Genomic DNA, 14580 nt, shown 5'->3' with positions numbered 1-14580 from the left:
TGACTTTGCTGCTCCGTTTAGACGGCCCACTCAGATGTGTGTTATCTACATCCTAATATAGTTATAGGATACATCGTCAATGCAACACTAACCCAGCACACTGCTAATACATGGAATCCTTTTTAGAACTCCTTCTCAGAGGCATGGCCCCCAAGTGAGTTAACAGCAGGCTGCTCTCTGGTGATCTAACATTGCTAAGCAAAGAGGAATGAACCAGAAGCCATCCTGCTGTGATTTAGTGCTGGCAATGCAGGCAGGTGTAAGCCCCAGAACAGGATCTAAGCAGGGAAGCCTTATGTCTGACCTCACGAGTGAAGTATGAATTATGGAGCTATCCTTGAGGGCTTCTGTGAGAATAAGAGATTTAAAATAATTCTTGGCCTAATTAATTGTTCTTTTTCATTTATTCACTCTGTCTCCAGCTGTATCTTACTATTGTCTAAACAACCCTCCGAGAAAATATTTCTAAGATTCTAAGTAAATAGCATTACTGAGAACTAACTAGTAAATGCAATACCGAGGGTCTTTTCAGGTTTGTCATTGGAAGATGAGAGAACTTAACCTGCAGAGAGCCAGTCTAGTCTAACACAGCACTACTCTAGACCAGTGGGGGGAGGGGCAGCAAGTTTGAATACAACAGTTCTGTTTAGTCTTTTCTAGGCTTTATTGTTTTGTTACACTAGCTAGAACTGCTTGTAGAGTGTTTATTACAAGTTACAAATACACTAGTCTAATTGCTGACTCCAAAATGATTTTGTTGCTGTTGCTGTTGTTGTGGGTATTTGTACAGTCCAGGCCCGCCTAGAACTATGTGGTGGAGGCTGATCTCCAAGACCTGATCTTCTTGCCATTAATTCTCAGTGGTGATATGGCTATGTCCCCAGGCTCTCAGGTCCCAAAGTATGTGTGTGTGTGTTTTAAAATATACACACACACATATATGAAATATTTATTTATGTAAACCCTTTTTAATGTGTATAAATATTTGCCTGCATCATACAAGTGTGTGTCGTGAGTGTGCCTGGTGCCCTTGGAGGCCAGAAGAAGGTACCAGATGTCAGATCCCTTGGAACTGGAGTTACAGACAGTTGTGAGCTCAGCGTGGATGTTAGGATTAAACCTGGGTATCTGCAATAGTGGCAAGGACTGTTAATCGCCGAGCTTGGTCTTCAACTCCCCTACTTGCCAATGTAGTTATTTTTTTTTTTTTTTTTTAAAGATTTATTTATTATATGTAAGTACACTGTAGCTGTCTTCAGACACTCCAGAAGAGGGCATCAGATTTCGTTATGGATGGTTGTGAGCCACCATGTGGTTGCTGGGATTTGAACTCGGGACCTTCAGAAGAGCAGTCGGCGCTCTTAACCACTGAGCCATCTCGCCAGCCCCGCCAATGTAGTTATTTTTAAAGATTCATTTTATATTTATTGTACTTGATGGGAGCATGAAAGAGACACCCTTTATCAGTAGAAAAAGTTCTGCTTATATCAAATTTGATGCAAATTTCTATCATGAATTAGTTTTGACTTTTACAATTTTTTTTTTCCTATTCAGAGGAAAGGAAAGGGGAAAAAAAAGAAGTAAAAGAAGGGGGACGGGAGGGGAGGGGAGGAAAGATAATGAAGATGGCCACAGAGGTCATATTTTTCCATAAAGGAATTTATTCAACAGTTTAAAGAATCTCACAAGCTAACTGCAAACCAAACAGAACAAAAAACTCGGTGTGATTGTATTTTGTTTGTTTGTTTTTTCGAGACAGGGTTTCTCTGTGTAGCCCTGGCTGTCCTGGAACTCACTTTGTAGACCAGGTTGGCCTTGAACTCAGAAATCCGCCTGCCTCTGCCTCCCAAGTTCTGGAATTAAAGGCGTGCGCCACCATGCCCGGCATGATTGTATTTTTAACACAAGGTTTTCTTTTCTTTTTTTTTTTTTTTCCATTTTTTATTAGGTATTTAGCTCATTTACATTTCCAATGCTATACCAAAAGTCAACACGAGGTTTTCTTAACGTGTTTTTTATATCTCCCTTCTAGGGAGGCACAGTGACTTTCCTGGCTCCTGATTACTCCTCCCCTGAGGTAAAAAGCAAAGCAGACTGTATTGTGTACAAAGCTGCCTACGACATCAACACAACGTAGCACAGTTTCTCTTTTTTCTTTCTTCAAATCAATTTCACCAAAATAGACCTGCAGGGAACCCTTCATTGTCTCTGCATTTCATGTTTCAGACGGAGTGGGGCTGGGTGCAAAAGGAGGAGTGTGCACCGTGTCTGCAGCTGCCTTGAGATTGAACCTTTACTGAGCCCCCACCACTCTGCAGGAGTGGCTGAGAATGCAGCCGTCAGCATAGTGTCTGAGACCATATGTATCACTGCAGGGCAAGGCAAGACAGAGGTGTAAACTGTGCACGCCAGGGGATGCCTTTGCCCATGAGCTGATAGGGCACATACACAAACAAACAAACCAATAACAACTTTCAAACATTTGGATGTTTGAATGGGGAGCCTTTGCAGTCACCTCTAGTCCACCCTCTAACACTTGAAAGTGGCTTTCACCATCCTCCTGTTAAACACTAACTTATAACTCATGGTAACTGATTTGCATAAATAAATGATAACATGTTAATACTGGTTACAGGTTCTTGTTTTGTGAGGGTCTTATTAATGTAGCTCTTGGTGACCTGGAACTCACAATGCAGACCAGTTTGGCCTTGAACTCACAAAGACCGGCCCGACTATATCTGCCTCCCAAACACTGGGATTAAAGATGTGTGCCATTATATCCAGCTTGGCTACAGGTTCTTATTTCAGAGGTCAACACATAAAATCCACTAGTTTATTTATCTCAATATGTTTTTAAGTTAACCCCTATTATGCCCATCTGATAGATGAAGAAACTGAGGTCTCAACTGATTGACTTGCTTAAAATGATTCAGCTGGATAGGAAAAAAAATGGAGGAAGGCACTATAATTTGAAGCAGGGTGACCTCCGAGCCATGTCCTGCCTGGTGGCTGGCTAACTTTTTCTGTAAAAGAGCAGAAAGTAAGGAGCTTAGACTCTCTAGAGCACCCAGCCTCTAACACACTCATCCTCTCATCTTCAGACATAAATAATACATAAGTTAACCAATGTGAGCATGGACCACTAAACCTTTCATCGATGAACACATAAATTCAAACGTCATACAATTTCATGTCAAAAAAATATTATTTCTCAACTATTAAAAACACATTCTTTTTAATGTGAGCCTCACAGGAAGTGTGCCAGAGCTGACTGCTGGCTGCTGTCTAGTCACATGGTTCTCAGTGGTCCTCAACCTCAGCTCAGCTTCTGTAAGTGACAAACCTTAAGATGGCACCCTTAGGCATGGTACCTCCCCCGGGGGCTCCTGGCATGACACGAGCTTGGTTGCATTTCCTCCCTGGAGCTGGGGTCGTAGGGTCCTCCCCTGACGAGCAGGAGGCATAGTTAGTTTCCTTTCTGTAGGACTGATCCCTGTTTCCCTACATTTTACTTCCTAAATAAATCCATCTAAACTAATACCAGCTTCCTCTGATGTACGAATAAAGACCCTTTTAACTGACACAATTGCTGAGATCCACATCACAATAAAAGGAGGTAGAGGGAAGAGAGATGAAGAAAACAGAAGGTACCACTGGTCGACAACTGTCCAAAGAACAGACTTGGCTGCAATCTTACAGGTGGCACAGAGCAAAATTATCTTTTAAAAATATTTTTTTTATAATGGACAGAAAATCATTCTGAAAAATGTATCATCAGATGCAGAAGGGGAGAGAGAGGAGACCCTGAGTTTGTTAGTAGAACCCTGTGATAGAGGGGGACCAGAAGCAGCCATCATCAGAACAAAAGAAATAGGGCAGAAAGATCCTCCGCCGAGCATCAGAACTCTCAACTAAGATGTGGACTACTGGAAAAATGGAAGCTGGGAGAGCCATGTCATGACATTGAGTCAAGGCTGGGGAGGCACCCAGACGCCAGGATCCCCAAACACTTTTATATTACTAGACTTCTGTTGTTTTTTGTTGTTGTTGCTTCGGCTTTTATTAATGCTTTCACACACAAGCTCCGAACCACTAAACTTCATAAAATGATCCAGTGGAGGCCAACTGATTTACTATAGAAGCTTACAGAAAAAGGATGCCTTGAGGATCAGACTGTCCTGGACGGACAGGAGTCCTCAGACCCTGCCCTATTTATCTTGATTTGAAAGCATGCTTTGCTTTCCCCATGGCTCCCTCCCAACTCAAGCTTCTCTTTTCATTTCCACTCTTCTAGGAAGGAGGAAGCTAAGGCCTCCTAGTTCCCCACTCTAAAGTGCTTCTGCCAATCAAATCAATGTAAAGTCCATTACTCTGCAATAGCCCTCTACCACCCTCTTCTTAGAGCCCCAAAGTGTTCGCTGGGATTTACAGTTGACATTCAAGACTCTCACTCTTCAAGAACTCTAGGCCACACCTGCTGTTGCCAACACCTTTCCTGCCCATCAGTTGTTTTCATTCTAGGCCACACCTGCTGTTGCCAACACCTTTCCTGCCCATCAGTTGTTTTCAATCAGCCCTGACCAACACTTGCACCGCCTCTGCCCCCTGCAAAACCCTAAGCTGTAATTCAAACAGCCCCTTGGCGGACAGGGACAATCTGCTGCGTAGCTTGTCCTTCCAAGAACTACTAATAGTCTTCCCTCTTGGGTTAATGCTTTTTTGGACAAAGTGCTTGCGAAGGAGCTGCATTTTACAGATCAAGCTGTCATTTCTCTTGGTCTGGTCCTCCTACTTCCTGTGTCGTGCTATGCATGTTATCCACAATTTCTTCAAGGGGAAAATTGGGAAAGAACCTCACAACGACTCTGGCGAATTCTGGGGAGACCAGCTGTCTTTTATTAGGACCTTGGAATCTTGTGGCTGGCACTGGCCTCAGATCTTTACATGATATGCTCATGGCATCTTCAGAACAGAGCTCACATCATATCCTCACCTTGCAGATGAGTGCACAGAGGCCTAAGGATCACAGACACCCAGTTGAGGTCGCATACCTCTGACAGCAGAGGAAATATGGACCATACACCGGGTAACGCACCTCTGCTCTGCCACTCTACCACACAGATAATGATGGCACACAGGGCACAGGCTCCGTGACTAGCAAGTGCTCAATGCACAGTGTCTGGAACAGGACTTGCAAACAGGTATGTCCCTTATGATCCCTTTCCACCTTTGCCTTCAAGAGACGGTGAACTTACCACTCCATATATGTCTATTGTTTTTTCAAAAAGTTGATGCTGATGTAATTTTAGACTCACAGACAAGTTTTAAAAATAGTCCAGAGTGTTTCCTATACCTTTTACCACACTTCCTCTAAAGCGCAGACCTTACACAACCAGAGAATGTTTATGAAAACCGAGAAGCTAGCATTGGCCCAACACCGTGACCTTAAATGTTAGGGGAGTCCCTGGGACTTTACCCCGTTTCCCACTAGGATCCAATTGGAAATGCCACATTATATTTCACTGCTTTATCTGTCATGGTTCTCCCAATCAGTGACAATCCCCCACCCCCCGCAACACATACACACAATGCTCTCTCATAATCTGACAGCAAAATACTGTAGCTTTCTTTTTTTTTTTTAATTTTTTTTTAATTTATTTATTACATGTTAGTACACTGTAGCTATCTTCAGACACACCAGAAGAGGGCATCAGATCTCATTACAGATGGTTGTGAGCCACCATGTGGTTGCTGGGATTGGAACTCTGGACCTTCGGAAGAGCAGTCGGGTGCTCTTACCCACTGAGCCATCTCACCAGCCCCATACTGTAGCTTTCTAGCTGATACATTGAAAGAACACTGGTCCTCATATACAGACTGTCTCTCAGTGTAGACTGGTGTGATGTTCCTTACTGATGAGGTTTAGGGAGTTTGCTATTTGTATTCTGGTGAGATCCCATCCAAGGAGTCTACTTTTTTCTTTTTTAAAGCACATTATATCAAAGGGGACGTGATGTTGTTGGGTCTGATAACTAGTGATGTCAGCTTAGACATGTGGCTATGGTAACCCCTCAAAAAAAAATATATATAGACATGTTTTCAGTCCAGCTATCTATGAAAATATACACGTAAGCTCTAAACCCAGTGTCTGTGACTGTAACCTTATTGGGAACTAAGATCTTTATAAATAAATCAAAAGGATGAGATCAAGCTAGTTAGAGTCCAGTCATACATGTCCTTATCTGAAGAGAAGATTTAGACAGAGACACACAGATCTGGACATATGATGACAGAGAGGTAAAGACTGGACTTGTGCATTCACAAAGTCAGACAACACCAATGACTCCTCTTAATTCCAAGCAAACAATAGAAAGCAGAAGAGGCAGGGGAGTAGTCCTGGGCAGGCTCAGAGGACACCTTGGTACCAGTTACTGGGAGCCACAGTGCACAGGTGCTTCCATCACTCAGGTTATGGGTCTTTGCCACAGGAGCTAGGAAAGAAGGTGCCCATGGGTTTCCCTCCGTGACAGGTCATAACTGGTGCTTTTGTTGGAGGGAGTATTTGTTTACCTAGTGGGTACAAAGTGAGCTTCACTGAAGTGCATAGGTGTTACCTTTCCAGGAGTGTCTCCCAGCTGCAAAGGGAAACACAAAGGTAGATCCTGAAGGAGCCCCAAGAGCCAGTGTCATCTGTAGCTGGAAGGGAGCAGGGGCAGGTGAGGGGGTTAGCATGCAGGGCAGGGTGACAGGCAGTTAGACAGGACACACAGATCGAAAAAGGAGGCCTTCTTAGAATGGTTTGAGCAACAGAGGAGTGAGGCTGGAAGACAAGAGAAGATGGCTTCTTAGAGCTGGCTGCCAACTCTACCTTCTTTTGTTGGAAACAAAAGGACAGTAATGAAATGATCACTCTTAATTCCAAAATTTCCACTATTATTCTTTTCCCTGCTCTCTTTCTCTTGGCACATAGTTAATTAGATGGGTGTCATCTGTCACCAGAAGATGAAAGGCAAATAATGAAGCCCAAATTCCAGCGGAAACCTGGCTTCATTGATTAAGCAAGTGACACGGGTTTCAGAATTACTGGTTTTGAACCCACAAGATGAGCAAACGCTCTTCAAACTCTGCTCGGAATCCTAATTTTTCCTTTGCAGATGTTGATCCATGATTTCAACAGGGATTCTGGGCTTTGGAGACAAAACCTCAGAAGGGCACCAGGAAACTTGTGCTGTGGAGTTGTGGAGTAGCTGATCTCCACACAGGATCATGCCCTTGTTTGTTTGTGCTAGCTGTGAGTCTGACGTCCTGCATTGGGCATGCAGGGAGCATTTCCCATGTAAGAAATGGCTCAATTCTTTCTTTTATATCAGGTGCTAGGAGGAAAACACCCCGATTTCCTTCTTTCAGAGGAGAACAAAAAACAACCTAGGGTTTGTTTGTTTTGTTTTGCCTAATGGGAGAACAAGGAGAGCCAGAAGACATAATCTCCATCCAGGGAGCACACCACATTAGCTCAGGCTCATGCACACACCATACATAGCCTGTCACACAGCTGGACAAAGGTGCAGAAGAGCAGTCCCACCTTGGGTCATGGTAACATTCAAGAGTAGATGACGGAGAAGTCATAGCTGAAGTGCTGACTCCAAGCCATGAAACAGGACACACCGGGCAGGGCTTGAGGTAGACCTCAGTGGTAGAACACGCTTTCGACATGCGTGAAGTCCTGATTCAACACCCAAAACCAAGCAAGCAAAAACGGCACTAAAACACAGCACAAGGTTGCTAAGATTAAAGGAAGGACATTTGTTCTTTGTGTATCAAGCACTTTGCCTGAACCAGAGAGCTCCAAAGGTCCACTGGCAGCTATAGTTCCTGAGCTAGCATCAGTCTGCGAGGCATCTGCTTTTAGGAAAGCCTTGGGTTAACAGAGAGACATCAAGACAGCTGGCTGAACTCAGACACATCCGAGTCCCAGTCCCAAACAGCTTCCCATACAGTGCAACAGAACAAACAAAAACAAAACAATAGAAAGAACAGAAATGAACTCACTGGTTACGACAACGCTGGCAAAGTAATTGCAGCCCTCTCGAATTTTATTAAACTCAACAGCAAAATGAAGAAGCCCTGGCTGGGGCCAGTGAGGAGGGGTGAACCTTGGTGTACTCTAGAGAAACAATTCATTCCATAACAAATTCCAAGGGGGTAATGTCCAGGGTGTGCTCTTTTGTTTCTGAAGAAAGAATATCAACAAATTATTAAAATTACTATTTTTGAGAAAGGGTTTCACTATACATATATAGCCTGGCTTCAAACAAGGGTGTTCGTTCCTTCACCAGCCTTTCCACTAGTGCACTACACTAGAGTCATATACCTCCCCCCAGCGTAAATTATTGCCTTATTTCTCATTTCCTTGAAGTTTGGGCCCCATTTTGAAAAACTAAAGAATCCTACTTGCCTGCCACGAAGACGTTCTTTTTTTTTTTTTTTTCCTGAATGGAGGTTTATGGGTTTGAGGTGGGGAGGGGTTAAAAAAAAAAAAGAAAGAAAAGAACTTTGGAAAATAACTCAGTAAAATATGGGCCCCTCAGAGAGCTGGAACAGGCAGCAGCCCAGGTTATGCACACAATCTCTCAGGAGTGCCAGTAAAATGAAACAGAGCCACTGTTTCAGACTGGAGCGCTGGCTAAGGCCTCCCTCCTCAATTACTTTCAAAGTTATTCATTTTAGTCAACATTAGAAGGGTAAATCAACATTTGTCCTGGCAGCAAGCCCACATTTGTTATTTTATTAGTCTGCTACTGGCTAAATTGGCCCGAGATTAAACACATCTAATAAATAGCCCTAAAATATTGGAGTTTAGCTGAAAACCACATTCAAATTCTCTTACACAGGATGTTGCTATTACTTAACCCTAGGCAGAAGGAGAAACACACACCCACACCCCTGTAAGTTCCTTTCAGTCAGCGCCAGTCCCTATTGCCTGAAGCTCTTCTTGGTCATGCTCAGACACGGTTCTACAGACCTTCAGAGAAAGAGGAAGCCAAACATTTAGGTCTCTCTGTGGCCTGGCTGTACATCTGCCTGCCCAACTTCAAGCAGCACCTTTTTTTACTCTACTGAAGCAGACAGGGCCAGAATCTTAGAGCTGTGTGTCACTTCAGGAGTCAGACCTTCTGACAAGATAGATAGGAGGCCTGCCGGCAGGACTGTGCCCCCAGGCTCTGAATCTCGGGAAGGGCACTTTGGGCAGGAATGTTACATGTTAAGTAATATGCCCCACATGCTAGTCCCATTTCCAGGTCTGGAAAATGAGGTACAGCTGGGGACAGTACCGGCTAGATGAAACCCATGGGACACCTAAGAGATGGCTAATAGCCTGATCGTGGCCACTGGGCCCTAAGGAAGGCCTTTGTGGCTTTGGAGTTCCTCAGCTACTTCCTACTGACTTCTTGGAACTTGTGGGTGGGACTAAGTTCTGTCCTTGTTTATCACTGTGGAAGGGATATCCTGGCTTCCACCCCAACCCCTCTGGGCTGGGTAGGAGAAAAGCAAGCCTTGGGCCTTCCAACCCTGCTTTAGAGTTGAGGAAACTGGCGTGTACAAATCTCAAGACTACTTTTAAGACATTTTGTAGGCTCCCGGGGAGCTTAGGAACAGACTCACAAAAGCCTCTGCAGAAGGTAACAACGTTCCTGTTAGTTTGATCAAAGAATGTAGCAATTCTTTACAAAGTATACTGGGATAAATATAAGCCCATCTTCCTAGCCAGAGACTATTATTTTAGAACCTCGAGCCAATAATGTAACCTCCTGTGGCTTGGTTTGCTAGCTGTGAAGTACAATGACCCTCCTAGAGTTGTGTGGGGGAGCATGGGAGACTCTGTGGAATGTGTGTGTCATAGGCCCACCTCAGTGGGAGCCCCCAGATGAGACCAGAGCACTTGCCTATTCCAAAGTGCAAAGGGCAGCCTGCTTCCTCCTCCAACCTGCTCGCCAGCCCGCTGCCATTCCCTGATACTTCCTAATTCACCTTCCACTGCCATGACCACTGGCATGTTTTCATTCTTCATTCCTGGCTTCTCCTTCCTCATTCCTGGCTTTATCATCTGTTTAGTAAAACTGAGAGAGGCTTGGCAGGATTCAAGGCTACGCTGGAGGACAAAAAACAGTGGTGAAATCCTAAGACATCAACCAGAGTAGGGTTGGGGGAGCCAGTACGCTGGTCTTGAGGTCTGCACGAGATAGGCCCTGCTAACACTCTGCTGAATTATGCTCTACAGGAGCTGGTACGCAGTCTTACCAGGCGCCAGGACTGTCTGGGATTAAGCAACCATAGGTACGCTGGGTATTTATTCCATCAGATATACAAAGCAGAACGTTTCTCACACAGACATGGTGCCTTTTGCTTCAGTAAGGACACTACGGATTCACATGTGTCGCCTCTCTATCTACCTGTCATCTCCCAAAGTTCAGCATTCATTATCTTAGCTTCCCAGAAAATGAAATAGAAGTACAGAGATGGAAAGAGCCACGTGCGCAGATCTCCATCTTGGTGTCCCAAAGGGTAGGACAGAGTGTTCTAGCTGAATCTGGGATGATGACATGCATCTCGCTCGGAGCTGAGCTGACAGACAGGTCTGCAGTCTGGCTGAAGATAAGGCTGAAGATAAGGCAGGGATCACATTTGGCTGCTAGATAAAACCTGCATTGTCATGGGGCGGGAGACCCAGGCTGCAGGAGAGAGCAGATACACTCCTTTGCCTTCTGGTTACTTCTTAGCTTTGACAATGATTTTTGAGCAAGGAAGCTTTTCAGGGACGTGACTTCCAGAAAGAAACATAAAATACGTGTGATGCTTCTGCCATGTGCCAGCTGTACCCAGTGGCACGTTTTATCCCTTCAGATGCCTGGCCCACGTGTGCCCTCAGCAGCAAGTCCCCACACTTTACCAACCAGGGAATACAGAACATTTTAGAACATTCAGCTCCCAAGAGAGAACAGGATAAACCCAAATCTGGTTATTCTACGTGGAAAAAACAACCAAACAATGACATGAGAAAAATCAGTGAACTGGAAACGTGTGTGTGTGTGTGTGTGTGTGTGTGTGTGTGTGTGTGTGTGTTTGTGTATGTGTTTGTGTTTGTGTGTGTGTGTGTGTGTGTGTTTGTGTATGTGTTTGTGTGTGTGTGTGTGTGTGTGTGTGTGTGTGTGTGTATGTGTGTGTATTAATTTAAACCTTCATGTTGGGGTGACACCATGCCACCCAATGAGCAATGGTATGTGAATAAATAAGGTAGAGAGTAGGCTGCTCAGTTAAGTGTGAGGGTGGTGACGTGCAATAGATTTCTATGGTCCTCTGTCATCCCACACCCCTCAAGTAAGTTTATAAATAGTTCCAAATGCTATTCCCTAGGATGGGTGTGCACGCTCACGCAGAACACAATGCTGTTTGCTTGGCCACTTCTCATGGTGCAGCACATTTTTTTTAAGACAGGATTTTTTTTTTTTTTTAAATGTTCACTAACAAGAGATTTTTCCAGCTCACCTCAGACCCTGGCTTTCTCAACTCTACATTTGCAACCTTGAACCATGATTGTGTGTTCTTTCTAGCCCCCAGACTTTAATACAAAGGAATGAATCATTTAGGGTCTACTAGAATTCATACATGTGCGAATATGGAAAAGAAGGTATCTGCAAGGCGGCAAGGAGCCTGGGAGAGAGTGAGCTCTAGAGTTCAGCTCATTTCAATTACAAAAGATAATCAGGAGACTGAAGGCTAATGTGATTTAAAAATAGGAAGACTAGCTGGGGCGGTGGTGGCGCACACCTTTAATCCCAGCAGGGGAGGCAGAGGCAGGCAGATTTCTGAGTTTGAGGCCAGCCTGATCTACAAAGTGAGTTCCAGGACAGCCAGGGCTATACAGAGAAACCCTGTCTTGAAAAACCAGAAAAAAAAAAAAAAAAAGGAAGACTAGTCACAGATTGCTGTGTCAAACAAAATGATGGAGCTTTGGAGTCAGAGGCAACAGGTGTCAATAAGTTTCTAGAAGAAACAAAGGCAGTTTTGCTGAATATGGTATGTATTTCTGGGGTAGAGGACACTCCCACCTCCAACCCCCAATGCAGGTAGTAAAAGACACGTGGATGGAGAAAAGATTCATTCTGCACTGGATCCTTCTCCCTTCTACCTCAGCATTTAGGTAGCTGGCCCTGCAAGCCTTAGTGGGCCCTGCTGCCAAGGCTGTTCTCTGCCTGACTCTAGCACATACTCTCTTGTCTACCCCAGGCAGCAACGCCAGGACCCTATTTTATAGAAGAGGAAGCAGGTGTCCAAGGAAAGGAAACCACTTGCTCCAAGTTTTACCAAGTAATTAATCAGCAGAGCTGACATTCAAATCTACCTGACTTGAAAGCCTTTCCTGCCACTCCCACCCTGACCTCCCAAGGCACAACAGCAAGGCATACACAGGGCCGTACCCTGCCAGTCTGTATCCAAGGGCTTTCTGTCCATCAATGCCTTGAGTCAGTGGTACTTATTGTCCCATTTCACAGAGCAAGCAAAGAAGACTTAAAGGGCTTTAGAGTTTGCCCAGGATCACCTAGCAAATACAGAGCTCAAGGTCACTCGCCTGTCTAAAGGCCTGGGTTCTTCTAGTTTCCTAATCCAGGGGGAACCTGGATGGAAAACTGCAACTTCACAGGCAGAAGAGAGGTGAAGCCTGAGGCAGGAATGAAAACAGGAGAAGCTGAGCCTGCTGTTTGCTAGCCTTGTCACTCTGGGACCAGAGTACCCATGTGCTTCCAGCAGACATGACGTGACCCTCTAAGGGTAGACCTGGGCTAGACAACCTCCAGCATCAGTGGTCTCACTGGACTACTTTCTAATACACGGTATTCACAGGCTTTCAAGTTCCTCACTGAGCACCCCATCACAGACGGACGACCATAAGTATCAGTATTTTAGTTTTGCTAATGATTTGGTCACACTCAAATAGACAGAAAGCATGCTTTTTTCTTTCTTTGTAAATGTGGGGAGAAACAATAGACACAGTCAGGTCTCAGTACTTGTTCACTGACAGCTAAAGAACACTAGAGGTCATATTTTTAGTTACTCAATTCTTTACCAATGGAGTCACTACACTGTGGAGTTCCCCTACACTTCTAACAAAGGACCCTTTTGTAATTAAGATGTCCTGCTAGACTACAGCAGGAAGAGCTCAAAGCAATCAAATCCACCCTCATCGGTTTCCCTTTGTCTGTGGTCAGCCCTGGGTGAGTCTTGGATGATGCATATGCCAGCGGGAAGCTGCCTCAATGGCCAGGGTGCATCTGTACTCAGACTCACACACCATCTCCTGTTTAAAACTCATGCTAGGAACTATAAAATCACACCACAGATATGTTTCGCCTACCTGCAAAGAAAGATGTGAGGCTTGCCAGTGTGCTTAGAATATCTTTTATTAAAAAAAATAGTAGTAGTAGTAATAATAATAACAATAACAATAACTATAATATCAACAACAAGAAAAAATTTCTATTTGAACCATTTGGGACCACTTGGTATTAACAACAACAACAATTCCATTTGGACCATTTGGGAAACCAACTTGGTATTGCCTAGGAAGGGATGAGTAACTTCGTTACATAGACTGACCACCCTAGCTTCTACTCAAAGACCTACACTCTAAATAGAAGCGGCTGTGGCTGCTAAGGAACTGAAGTCCTGTGGTCCCCATTTTGCGTTTTGTTGTTGTTGTTGTTGTTATTGTTGTTGTTGTTTGGTTTGGTCTTTTTTGGAAATCCTACTTCATGGTGAGTCAAGCAACACTTAAGAGGGCAAGTCAAGCCCAAGGTCTCTTCAACTTACAAGAGCCCAGAGTTGGGATTAAGAACTCAGCTCAGGAGCTGGAGAGATGACTCTGTGGTTAAGAGTGTTGACTGCTCTTCTGAAGGTCCTGAGTTCAAATCCCAGCAACCACATGGTAGCTCACAGCCATCCATAATGAGATCTGATGCCCTCTTCTGGTACATTTGAAGACAACTACAGTGTACTTACATATACTAATAAATAAATCTTAAAAAAAAAAAAAGCTGGGCGAGGTGGCGCACACCTTTAATCCCAGCACTTGGGAGGCAGAGGGACAGCCAGGGCTACACAGAGAAACCATCTTTTTTTTTTTTTTTTTTTTTTTTGGTTTTTTGAGACATACTGTACCCATAAATTGTTAGTTTGTTAAATAACAGTAAACTTATTGTAAAAACAAAGTATCAACCCCCTTAAATGAAAAAAAGTCATGTAAGAAGACCTGCTCTTCAGCAGCCACGTAAAAGGCTGCCCGTGGCAGCACATGCCCATAACCCTTAGTACTGGGGGAGCTGAAGACAGGCCACAGAGTGTGTGTCCAGAAGTGGACTTCTAAAGATCTTTTCCTATAATGTACATGCACACTCCTACCTCCTAGGCTCTTGTTAAATATTTGCCCTTCCCTGAAGCTGATTCTTACACTTTGTTAAAAGGGGAAATTAGCAAGTGATGGGGATGATAAAGATATACTAGGTTCAAAGTGACCTGACCTAGTCA

General features: G+C 44.2%; 1 protein-coding gene across 9 annotated transcripts in view; it reads right to left on the bottom strand.

Moving 5' to 3' along the window:
* Window positions 1–14580, bottom strand: part of Arhgef3 (Rho guanine nucleotide exchange factor (GEF) 3) — a 289456-nt gene that overhangs the window by 43257 nt on the left and 231619 nt on the right. Inside the window, exon 1 of one of the 9 annotated variants that reach the window (XM_006519580.4) lies at window positions 8050–8072. The exons of the other annotated variants lie outside the window; for them this stretch is intronic. The gene's annotated coding sequence lies outside the window, so the exon portion shown is untranslated. Of the gene's footprint in view, window positions 1–8049; window positions 8073–14580 lie in introns of those variants that run through there. 9 annotated transcript variants of the gene reach the window in all.

Source organism: Mus musculus, chromosome 14 (genome assembly GCF_000001635.26).
Source record: "Mus musculus strain C57BL/6J chromosome 14, GRCm38.p6 C57BL/6J".
NCBI classification, from domain to species: Eukaryota; Metazoa; Chordata; class Mammalia; order Rodentia; family Muridae; genus Mus; species Mus musculus.
Note: the sequence above shows the minus strand (reverse complement) of the source record. Positions and strands in the feature narration are given on the sequence as shown.